At 38.8% G+C, this 12412-nt stretch overlaps 1 pseudogene; it reads right to left on the bottom strand.

Annotated features, from left to right (window-relative positions):
• Window positions 1–1397: 1397 nt before the first annotated feature.
• Window positions 1398–3434, bottom strand: LOC112632497 (annotated as a pseudogene).
• Between the last annotated feature and the right edge of the window lie 8978 nt (window positions 3435–12412).

The raw sequence follows: 12412 nt of genomic DNA, 5'->3' as shown, positions 1-12412 counted from the left end.
ATTGCATTGGCTAGGACTGCCAGTACAATTTGAATAGCAAGAGGGCTAGTTAGAACTTCTTTTATTTTCTTTTGTGATTTTCCAAGTGATGCAGGATTTTTGCTCCTTAACTCAGCTAAGTCCGGGTTACTGTCTCATGGTCAGGAAGAATCAGGCACACGGACGCCAGAGAGTGAGGGGAGTAGAATTTATTAAGCGAAAGGAAAGCTCACAGCAAAGAGAAGGGTCTTGAAAGCAGGTTGCCAGTTGCCCCTTTCATAGTTGAATACAAAGGTGTAAGGCACGAATTTCTGGTGGCTCCACCCCATCCTTCCAGTGTGCCTGTGGACCCTTAGTCTGAGCCACTCCATATTAATTTATATCCCTTACTGTACATATGTTAAGGAATGGAATTTTCCACTGTGGATGTGTTTAGGCAATCCCCCTTTGCAAGTTCCCTTATCTGCACAAAACACCTCATGTAAGCATTTGTGAAGCCAGTGGGAGGTTCTCCAGAGACCCTTCCCTTACTGTCTGCTTAAAGCAAACTGGCTAAATTCTTTCACAAGTTTTTCTTTCTTTTTTCTTATTTATTTATTTATTTCCTATTTGGGATTAGAAACCTTTTATTGAGACAAGGTAAACAGTGGGCTGAAAATATTACAGACTGAAGGAAGGCTGAGGAAACCAGAATGAAGGCAGCTCAAATGATGAACTAAATACATTCCAAAGGTACTATTTATACTTAAGGCAGTTCTAAAAGTGAGGTCTTAACCAAAAAGCCTTCACATGGCATTCAAAAAAAAAAAAAAAAAAAGGAGGGGATCACCTAAATCTTTTGGATTGACTAAAAGAGCTAAATCATGTACCCAAAATCTGTGCAGCAAGGGCCTGTTTTCAGCAGGTAAGCCTATGTACAAGTAAGAACCTCTTACTCTTGTAACATTGTCCTGTTTTGTTTTGTTTTATAAGAATATATAACTTCTATCCCCACAGAGTTAGTCCAAAAGGCCTGAGTAACCTCACAGAAATATGGAGCTACCTCTACTAGAGAACTATCTACACTGCGCTGTAAATACACATATGTGTGTCCACCCCTACAGCTAAGCTGTCAATGCCTTGAGTGAAGGGGTTACAGCTCATTCGTTTTATATCTACAGTGACAATAGGCACTCAATACTTTTTTTTGCCTGAATGATAAATGAAATGATTTTGTACTACCACCACTATTTACATTAACATTCCCACCATTAGCTGTCTCCAAAATAAAAACACCAAATTGCTGCCACATTTTCAGCAGTTTTCACAATACAGTGCTTCTGGACTTTTTAATGTAAGCAAACATGCTTGATTTACCGATTTTCAGAGTAATGACACAAACTTAGCATTCTTCTTGGAGTGGAAAACTTGCTGGGAAGTTAATTCATTCTTTTTCTCTTTTTCAAAAGTGCATCTTGTAGTGCCAACTGTTTTTCTTGGAAAGAATGCTTATTTTTTTGACCGGACATTCTGGCTATACCGCATTATCATAAAGTTCTTCTGTTTTTCCTTCTCTTTATTTGTCGAACTGGAAAATTGATTCATTTTGGTTTTCTTCCTCACAAATTCTTTTTGGTCTGTCTTTCCAGCCATTGCAGTTGCTAGTCTTGTCTCTTTGTCAGACTTTGGCTTTTAATGAAGGCGTTCAATGTCCCGAGGAGAAAGTAATTCACCCCTGGGCTCTTCATTACTGTCTCTTTCAATGTATTTCCTCTTCTGGGATTTCCTGGGGGCAGCATCAAGTTCTTTTCTCATCTGGGCCATGAGGATTTTCTGGAAGTCTTCCTGAGTTAAAACTCAGCTGGTGCTGATGGCTGCAGCTTTGGCTTTCAGCTCCTCCATGGACATGCTATTCAACTTCTTGAAGATTTCTTGCTGTTCTTCATCAGAAGAGTGTTGCATATCAACCTATTCACCATCAGCATCCTCCTCCTCACTGAGACTGGTATTTTCCCATTCATCTTCATCATTTTCAGCATTCTCTTCTTTCTCAACTTCCAGAACTTCTGCTCCTGGAATGTAAACTTTAGCATCTAATTCTCCATAGTCTTGTACTCTTGCTTCTACGGAGGCTTCTGTAGGCTTACCCCGGAATTTCTTCTGCAGCATCTGAGCATTCAGTGTTCGGAAGAGCTGAATCAAAGTTCTAGCAGACATCATTACATTCTTATCCTTGTGTGTTTTATACTGAACCAGGTCTTGGAGGAGTTCTTCAGTCATGGCCAGAGGACATCAAGGTATTATCTCTTTTATAGCATTGATTCCTACTGTCATGACTTCTCCAGAGTTCTTGTCAGTAACAAAATTGTTTGCCACAATCATAAGCAATGATTGAATTATTTCTGGGGGCACTAGGTGATGAGATGCTTGTGCATCAAACAGAGGATCTTTGCTACTTCTCTTTGGTGGGGCTGCAAAAACCTTTGCAAAAAAGGATAGAAATTGAAGAGGAAGAGCTCATGAATTCCCACCAATCTGGAGATGAGGTTCATGAGCATCATCTTCACTTCAAACTTCTCCTTACAGCACTCAAGCTGCTTTAGTAGTTTTTCTGCAAAATCATGGGGATCATGCATGAACCAAGTGAATGGCTGAAAAGTTAAACACCTCTGCTTTTTTCTTCTTTTTTTTTGTTTCTCAGATTTGGAGTCACAGTCCTGCTTTTCATCTTCTTCTTTCCCAAGACAGAATGTCAACGTGGCAACTAATATCTTGGTGACCTTAGAGAAATGTGCAGTTGTGATAACATTGACAGTTTTGGCATCATTCCAGATGCTCCTTCTGTAGAGTTCAGTCATTACATTTAAAGACATCTTGGCTGTGGTTGCATTGCTGTCTTAACATGATGTACATGAAATTTTGCAATACTGCATTCACTTTATTGTTCTTGTGTTTTGCGTTTATATTCTTGATATCAGTGACAATATGTGTGTATAAAGTCTTTCACAGAAGCTTATCATGGCAACGTAGAAGTTCAAAGAAGAGTTCTAGCAGGCTTGATGGATTGATGAGATTCTTATTTCTCAGCAAAATCAAAGCTTTGCAAAATATCATTCGAAGATCTGGATCCAACACGGTATGATTGCAGGAGAGAAGATCTCTCACCTCTTGAGGAAAATTACTTAAATACTCTAGGTAGCAGTGGCTAATCTGTTACAAAGCAAAGGCTCTTCTGAAGTTTCCCTCTTTCTCTCCACAATTAAGATGCACACATTTAGGATGTTCTGTGCCATAAACACCACCAGCTCTGCTAGTTCTTTGCTGGGTTTATTTGGTTGCAATTTGGAAATCTCCACATTGGATTTGTAGTGATTTGACTGCTGTACAAACTCCTCGATGTAGGCCAGTGGGTCTCACTTGATCAGATTCTGTAACTGCGGCAGGTTGCTGGGCAGCTTGTTGTTTCTGCTGGACATTTTGGTTGCAGACTGGCTTCGTGGCCAGCAGTTTTAATGAAACTCAGATGGCCAGCAGCCCCTAAACCCTGCCAGTTGCAGCTACAAGTTCTCCAAACTCATACCCTTCCCTGCTAAAGAACATATTTTTAGGAGATATAGTTAGTAATGCCCTCAAATGCTTGAATTTACAAGAAAATAAATAATATATAAAGTAATTTGATTTATAGGCTTTATTTTATTTTTACAAAATGTGAAAACATTTAATTTTACTATTCAGGCTGGGTGCAGTGGTTCACACTTGTAAACCCTGCACTTTGAGAGGCCAACGCAGGTGGATCACTTGAGGCCAGGAGTTCAAGACTAGCCTGGCCAACATGGTGAAACCTGGTCTCTACTAAAAATACAAATATTAGTCAGATGTGGGGGTCGGCACTGGTAATCCCAGCTACTTGAGAGACTGAGGCAGGAGAATTGCTTGAACCCAGGAGGCAGAGTTTGCAGTGAGCCAAGATCACTGCACTCCAGCCGGAGCAACAGAGGAAGACTCCATCTCAAAAAAAGAAAAAAAAAAAAGAAAGAAAAATTTTACCGTTCAAATGAATTATCTGAAAAAACTATTGATGTAAGATGGACTTGCCAATTCTAAACAAGAGGGATCCCTCTGGTTTTTCTGGTTGAGATTTATGTCCTAAAGGGTATCAAATGAGTTTAGAAAATATCAGGCATAACCAAGCCTAATTTGAGTATATGCCTGAAAGACTGCAAAAATACCAGTTTTGCAGTTAATGATGACCCTGTAGCATGTGCTACGCAGAGCATTTTGGTTCCTGTTAATAACAGCTTGCTATCTAAACAGAATAACGTAAAGTTTGATGAGTACTACTTTAAAAATAAATATTGCTTTTGTTTTCAGTGAAGTAGAAACCACTGTCTTTGTCTTGGTTTTATATTTCCAATTGCTACAAAAATAAATATGCCCAAAGATGCATCAGACAGCCATGGTGCAGCTCTGAATCCAAGGTATAGCCAACCAGACTTTTCTGTGAATAGCATATTATTATTCATATTCAAAAAATTGGTTGACCAGGATTATCTGGCTTGCCCACAAAATTGCATAATTTTAATGGAATTTAATGTCCAAATGAATAAAACAAATGACTTTGGCATATCCACTCTGTAGATAAAAACAAATGATTTAGTTCTAGAAAAATATACTTTGTAAAAAGGAAAGAATTTGATTAAATGGTCAACTATTCACATTTTTAGTCAAAATATATATTGGCTTTCAAATTATCAATGATTGGCTTCAACTAAACTACACAGCAAGTGACTTTCATGTTGTTCAGTTATACTACCTTGTTACCAAGAATTTTAGAAATCCTGTGTAACACTGGACAACCCCATATCACTTCACACATTTTAAACATATATTGATGATTGAAAAATTTAGATGTATATTTCAAATTTAGTCATTGCTCAGAGTTTTATTCCTAACTACAAAGACAAAAATTATATAAAAAATATTAATCATGATTTTCTCTGGGTGATGAAATTATGAGTGACTTTATCTTTCAACTTTTCTATATTTTAAAAATTATTTACAGTGAGCATATATTAATTAATGAAAAAAACCTAGTATTTTTAGAAATGGATTCAAGTCGATCAGAAATGTTTATTAGAGTAAATCTTCAAGGGCAGAAATTTTGCAAGTGTTGCTGAGTTAGAAATAAATCTTGCGCTCTTTCTCAGATTTCTGCCCTCCACCAGCCTCCCCTATCTTTGGGGTGAAACTTGACCAACAGGAAACAGGAGATGGGAGATTGGGAGGATCTAGCAGAATAATTCCCCTGGCGCAATCTTTATCATGAATTGTCAAAGTGGTTGTACCACTTTATGCCTTGATTAGCAGCGATATGGTTTGGCTGTGTCCCCACCCAAATCTCATCTTGAATTATAGTTCCCATAATTCCCACGTGTCATGGGAGGGACACAGTGGGAGGCAATTGAATCATGGGGGCAGGTCTTTTCTGTGCTATTTTCATGGTAGTGAATAAGTCTCACGAGATGTGATAGTTTTATAAATGGGAGTTTCCTGCAAAAGCTGTCTTGCCTGCCACCATGTAAGATGTGACTTTGCTTCTTCTTTGCCTTCCATCATGATTGTGAGGCCTCCCCAACCGTGTGTAACTGTGACTCCATTAAACCTCTTTCCTTTATAAATAACCCAGTCTTGAATGTGTCTTTACTAGCAGTGTGAGAACAGGGTAATACAAGCAGTGAGTACCCATTCCTGTCTCCCACATCTTTACTTGTTTGGTCTGGTTTGCAGCAATTATCAGACTATCTTGCCTCATAGGTAGGGACCTGAGTTTGTTCACCTCTCTCTCCACTCCATCCCACCTATACCTACTCCTTGCCCTTGTATTGTAGAGCTTAGGACCATTACATGAATACTGAAGCAAGGACTCGTTGTATTTGTTTCATTCATTCAGAAACCATTTAGTACCTCCTGTGTAGGGCACATGGGAAACAGATAATAAAAGAGCAAACAAGGTAGCTTTCAAAAAGCCACTGGCCTGGTGGGGATCACTGGGCAGACACTTTAATGTCTGGCACAGTACCCTGTGATAAGTGCTGCGGTGAAGCTGTGGGGTACGTGCATGTTCAAGCTGCCAGGATAAAGAATGTGAGGTTGTAACTGAGTCCATCTGGATAAAAAGGGGGCAGTCAAGGCAAGGTCGCCCAGGAAATAGTATTTGGGCTGAGTCTTAGAGGTGAACTCTAAGAGTAATTGCTTTGCCCAGTTTAGAAAAAATATACACCAAACTTATTTCCCCGCACCCCCACCCCCACGCCCCCGAGACAGAGTCTCACTTTGTCGCTCAGGCTGTAGTGCAATGGCACGATCTCAGTTCATTGCAACCTCCGCCTCCTGCATTAAAGCGATTCTCCTGTCTCAGCCTCCCAAGTAGCTGGGATTATAGGCATGTGCCACTACGCCCAGCTAATTTTTGTATCCTCAGTACAGATGGGGTTTCACCATGTTGGCCAGGCTAGTATCGAACTCTTGACCTCAAGTGATCCGCCCACCTCGGCCTCCCAGAGTGCTGGGATTACAGGCGTAAGCCACAGCCCCTGGCACAATATATACCAAATTTCTACAAGGACTAACAATGCTAACTTAAGGCCTAAAGCTGTAACTCTGAGTCATTCACCCCTTAGGGTCAGCTACCTTTCCTTTTGAACTCACCTTTAAGAGACGTTTTGTTTCAAACTAATGGTGTTAAAATGTCTCAAAACACTTCAAGCTCAAACAATTCATGTAAAATAATCACTGAACAATTTTATTTATTTGAATATTATTTTACTTCTGGAGCTTCCAAGAATAAGAAATACTTTAAAAAGTGATCTGAAATTTAAGAAATAAAAAAAGCCTAAATCTTTATTGTAATTTTACATGGTGGAAACAAGAGTCTAGAGTGAGAAGACTTGACTCTACTGCTTATCAGCTACTGGATGCTGTCACTCATATCATTTAACTTTTCTGCCTTCCTCATAAGGGAAACATTACTGAAAACAAAAAACAAACAAACGAACAAACAAAAACAGCAGTCAGGTCTGAATGATGGCATCCCCTTAATCTCTAATACTGGAGTATTTTCTAAATGCTTAGGCTCCCAGAACAATGTTATCATTAAGAGCATGGATTTAACAGGCTCGGCTTAGTGGTTCAGGCCTGTAATCCAAACACTTTGGGAGGCCAACGCGGGTAGGTCCCTTGCGTTCAGGAGTTCAGAACTGGCCTGTGTAACATAGTGAGACTCCATCTCTACAAAAAATACAAAAATTAGCCAGGTGTGGTGGTGCACGACTGTAGTCCCAGCTACTTGGGAGGCTGAGGCAGGAGAATCACTTGAGCCCAGGAGGTTTTGGTTTTGTGAGCCATGATAGCACCACTGCACTCCAACCTGGGCAGCAGAGGGAGACCCTGTCTCAAAAAAAATAAAGCATGGATTTGATGTTAAATAAACTTCATTTCAGTCCCAATTCTTTTAATTCCTAATGATTGACTCTGGACAAATTACTTCTCCGTGCCTCCATTTTATCATCTGTAAAACGGGAATAGCTACCACATGAGGGTGCTGTGGGAATTGAGTGAAATAATTAGTGTAATGTGCTGAGCATAGTGTCAAACATAGTAAGCCCTCAATAAATATTTGCTGATAGAACGATTTATTAATAGGATAGTGATATAATTCCATTTCAGAGTGGACTTCTGGTGGGACATAGAATTTGATAGAAATACTAGATTTCAATTCTATGAAGAAACTGTATTTGAATAATAGTAAATGTGAATCCTAATAGAATTATAGTACTAAAGTCAACTTGTTACTTTTTTTTTTTTTTTTGAGAAGGAGTCTCGCTCTGTCTCCCAGGCTTGGCTCAGAGATCTTGGCTAAATGCAACCTCCACCTCCTGGGTTCAAGTGATTCTCCTGCCTCAGCCTCCCGAGTAGCTGAGATTACAGGTGCCTGTTACCACGCCTGGCTAATTTTTGGATTTTTAGTAGAGACAAGGTTTCGCTGTGTTGGCCAGGCTGGTCTCGAATTCCTGACCTCAAGTGATCCACCCACCTCCACCTCCCAAAGTGCTGGGATTACAGGACTGAGTCACTGCGCCCAGGCCATTTTAGCTTTTCAGCCTGTTTCTTTTTGTTGGGAGAAAAGACAGACAGGGTGGGAAGCCTATTGATTAAAAGAGACTCAAGAGATATGCAACATATGCAACATATGGTCTCTGGATCCTGAATAAAAAATTAAACAACAACAACAAAAAATCATAAGACAATAAGGAAAATGATAGTAGATTGACTTTTTGATAATATTAAAGTATTTATATCAATTGATATTAGTAATGGTATTGTGGTCTTTAAAGTGTGTGTGTGTGTGTGTGTGTGTGTGTGTGTGCGTGCATGTATGTACTGAAGTTTTTGCAAATGAAATATGTTTGGGATTTGCTTTAAATCATCTAGTGAGGGGAATGAGGATTTATGTGGGATGTGGAAAAAACAAGATGAACTATAAATGTTGATACTGCATGAGGAGTACCTGAGGGCTCATTATACTCTATCCTCTATTTCTGTATATATTTGAAAAGTGTAAAATATTTTGCTTTCACAAGAGAGCAGTAGAAATTTATGTAAGTCCTATGATTCAGTACTAGAAAAGCTCTTTTTCTTTTAAATTGTTGAGTGCCATGTTAATCATCTCACATTTCTGATAATATCTTTGACATAAAAATATTTGTAGAGTGAACTTTTGAATTTCTGTCTCTAAGTGCTTTTATAATTTATGAAACTCAGAAGAACATTTCTGGGTACCTTGGCTCAATGCAGGTGAAAAAACATTGAAAAGTGGAGTCATGATTTAAAAATTTTCTAAAGGTCTTCCTTTCGAAAGTCCTAATCATTTCAAAATGATTAGGCTCCCAAAAGGAACAGAACTATGATTTTATTTTATATTGCACCTATTGATAGGAGAGTTAAAGGATGAAAAGGGATTTTAGAAGAGGCACACTTTAAGAACATCTGAACTCTGAAATGTCATCAGAAATAATTATTCATTTATCAATGGATTTGCTTCAGCCTTCCTTTAAATAGTGGTTTCCACTTGAGCACTAAAATAAACAACTGAAATGTGATTAACTCTCATTTTTAAAAGCACACCTATTAGACAAAATACCTGTAATTACATTCTGAGCTGGAACCTTCCAAAAGATTGGTTAGTATTTCTGTTGCATTTTTTTAATGCTTTATGGGATTATTACATACATAGAAAAACGTGCACATAAACATACCGCTTGATGCATGTTCACAAGCTGAACACGTGTATGTAACCAGCAGCCAGATGAAACAGGAAATTAGTCCTCTGTGTCACCTTCCAGTTGCCTCCTCCTCCCAAGAGAAGCTATTATCCTGACTTCTAATGCATAGATTAGCTTTGCTTGGTTTTTGTACTTGACATAAATAGAATCAAATTGTCAGTAAGTATTTTTTGTGTCTAATTTCTTTCACTTATTATGTTTGTGACATTTATCCATGTTGTTTTGTGTATCATTCTCATTGTTGTTTTATATTGTGTTGTGTAATAGACCATAATTCATTCATCTTTCCATTTTCCCATTGATGGACATTTGGGTTGTTTTTCAGTTTGGGACTATTATGAATAGTGTTGTTAACAGCATTCTCATACATATCATTTGGTTAGCATTACTACATCTTTCTATTGGGTATCCATTACTCCGAGAGGAATTGCTAGAACATGACTACGTGCTGACAGTCAGCATGAGCTGATGTGGCTAAAGACACACTCACGACTACCAGAGTGTGAGCATTCTGGTTGCTACAAATCCTACCCAGTATTTGATATTTTCTGTCTTTTTTTTTTTTTTTTTTTGAGACGGAGTCCCGCTGTGTCGCCCAGGGTGGAGTGCAGTGGCCGGATCTCAGCTCACTGCAAGCTCCGCCTCCCGGGTTTTTACGCCATTCTCCTGCCTCAGCCTCCCGAGTAGCCGGGACTACAGGCGCCCGCGACCTCGCCCGGCTAGTTTTTTGTATTTTTTAGTAGAGACGGGGTTTCACCCTGTTAGCCAGGATGGTCTCGAACTCCTGACCTCGTGATCCGCCCGTCTCGGCCTCCCAAAGTGCTGGGATTACAGGCTTGAGCCACCGCGCCCGGCCTATTTTCTGTCTTTTTTAACTTCAGTCATTCTGGTGGATTCTAATTTGTAAATGGTTTTAATTTGCATTTCACTCATGACTAAAGAAGTTGAACATAGTTTCAAATGTTTACTGGCCACTTAGATATTCTCTTTGAATTTATCTTTCATAAGATACTGTCTGTTCAAATCTTTTGTTAATTTCTATCAGATTACCTTGTCATATTTTCTTATTGACTTTTAGAAGTTCTTTAACGTCTTTTGTTGAATACATGCATTGCAAAGATTATGTCTTTTCTGTGGTTTGTGTTTTAACTCCCTTTATGGGAACTTTTGATGAACAGAAGTTTCTAATATTAACATAGTCCAATTTTTTCAGTTAGTTCTGTTTTTTTAAAAAGTTTTATTATTGTACCTTTCATACATCAATTTGCAATTCACTTGGAATTGATATTCATGTTGGGGTCAAATTATATATATACATATATATACCTATATAGGTATATATAGGTATATATATAGAGAGAGAGAGAGCACACACTGAAAAGGCCATTCTTTACTGCCCTGCAAAGCCACAGGTAACCATGTATATGTCTAACAGAATTGAATGTGGGGATGTATTTGATGGGGGAGGGGGAGAAAGGAAAGTGTTTATGCTTACATATGTTAAAATGTTTTAAAAATGTAAGCTTCCCAGCTGAGCACGGTGGCTCACGCCTGTAATCCCAGCACTTTGGGAGGCCGAGGTAGGCAGATCACTTCAGGTCAGGAGTTCGAGACCAGCCTGGCCAACATGGTGAAACCCCATCTCTACTAAAAATACAAAAATCAGCCAGGTGCGGTGATGCATGCCTGTAATCCCAGCTACTCAGGAGGCTGAGACTGGAGAATTGCCTGAACCTGGGAGGCGGAGGTTTCAGTGAGCCGAGATCATGCCACTGTACTCCAGCCTGGACGACAAAGCAAGACTCTGTCAAAAAAAAAAAGTACGCTTCCCAAATGCATATCCTTGTTACTCATATCCACAGTCAGCTCTCATGAACAAGATGCTATAGATGAAATCAATACATTTTAGCAATATCTGAATATAAAATCTTCAATTTCTTGCATTGGATGGAAAAATTGTTGAAACCATACTACTATACAAACACCTCATAAATAAGCTTGAGTTAAACACATCTGGCAACAACAAGCAAAGTTAAGCAAAAGCCATAAAATATCTATCATTTATGAGGGAAATAAAAGGAAAATTATTTAAGAATCCATATTCTTAATGACCAACATAAATCACTTTGTGTATGATAAAACAAAATTTCTTCTCCTCCACCTGTCTTCATTATTTATTAGTTTGTCTTGCTTTAAAATCTACCCAGAGCAAAAGCAAGGACAAGTGTGGGATCAGTTCCCATCAGTGCAATTGAAAAGGATGAGCCCAGGGAGCACTGGAGGTGCAAGAAAAGCATGAAGTGCACACATTTATTTATCTTCTTAACTTTGAAGGCCTTGGCTTAGAAATCACAGGGCTTGGTGTCATCCTCAGCCTCAGGAAGATAGAAGGAAAATCATCTGTGACAGGTAATTGTCCAAAGCAGAACATATAGGAAAGGGTTGACAACATTTTTGGAGTGAAAGGTGCTTCCTAATCAGGTTAGAATATTTCAAACCCATTTGTTCAAAATTTAGCTTGTAGTCTTAATTGCTGACAATTTTAGTCTTTCTTCCTCAAAATGGATAATAAAGATTTATTATCCTGTGAGCTGAGACCTTTCTTTTCTTTTAACTGAAGTATGAAATGTCAAATGAACCAATCTTTCATTGCTATCTGTTGTGGAAGACGAGTATAAACCATGGAAGTTTGGTAAGTAGGAAAGAAAAAAACAAGAAGAATAGGAACTTCCTTTAACACATCAGTCCCATCCTTTAACAAATGAGAAACCAGAAGCCAAAGAGATGGCAAGACTTGTTCAAGATCTAGCAGGGAGTTAATGAGAGAGCTGAGAATGGAATCCAGGTTTGCCACACTCCTCCAATTCATTTTATTGGGTGCATTCAGTTTTCATTTTAAAGGATGGCATCTGGCAGCAAAATTTAAGTCATGGGAAATCTTCTGTGTATCAATTACTTATTGGCTACAAAATGAACTACCCCCTTCTTGGTGGTGTAAAACAGCAACAAACATTTTGTTGTTGTTATTATTATTTTGAGACAGGGTCTTGCTCTGTCACCCAGGTTGGAGTGCAGTGACCTGATCATGGCTCACTGAAGCTTCGACCTCCCTG

Source organism: Theropithecus gelada, chromosome 10 (assembly GCF_003255815.1).
Source record: "Theropithecus gelada isolate Dixy chromosome 10, Tgel_1.0, whole genome shotgun sequence".
NCBI classification, from domain to species: domain Eukaryota; kingdom Metazoa; phylum Chordata; class Mammalia; order Primates; family Cercopithecidae; genus Theropithecus; species Theropithecus gelada.
This window is presented reverse-complemented; position numbering and strand designations above follow the sequence as displayed.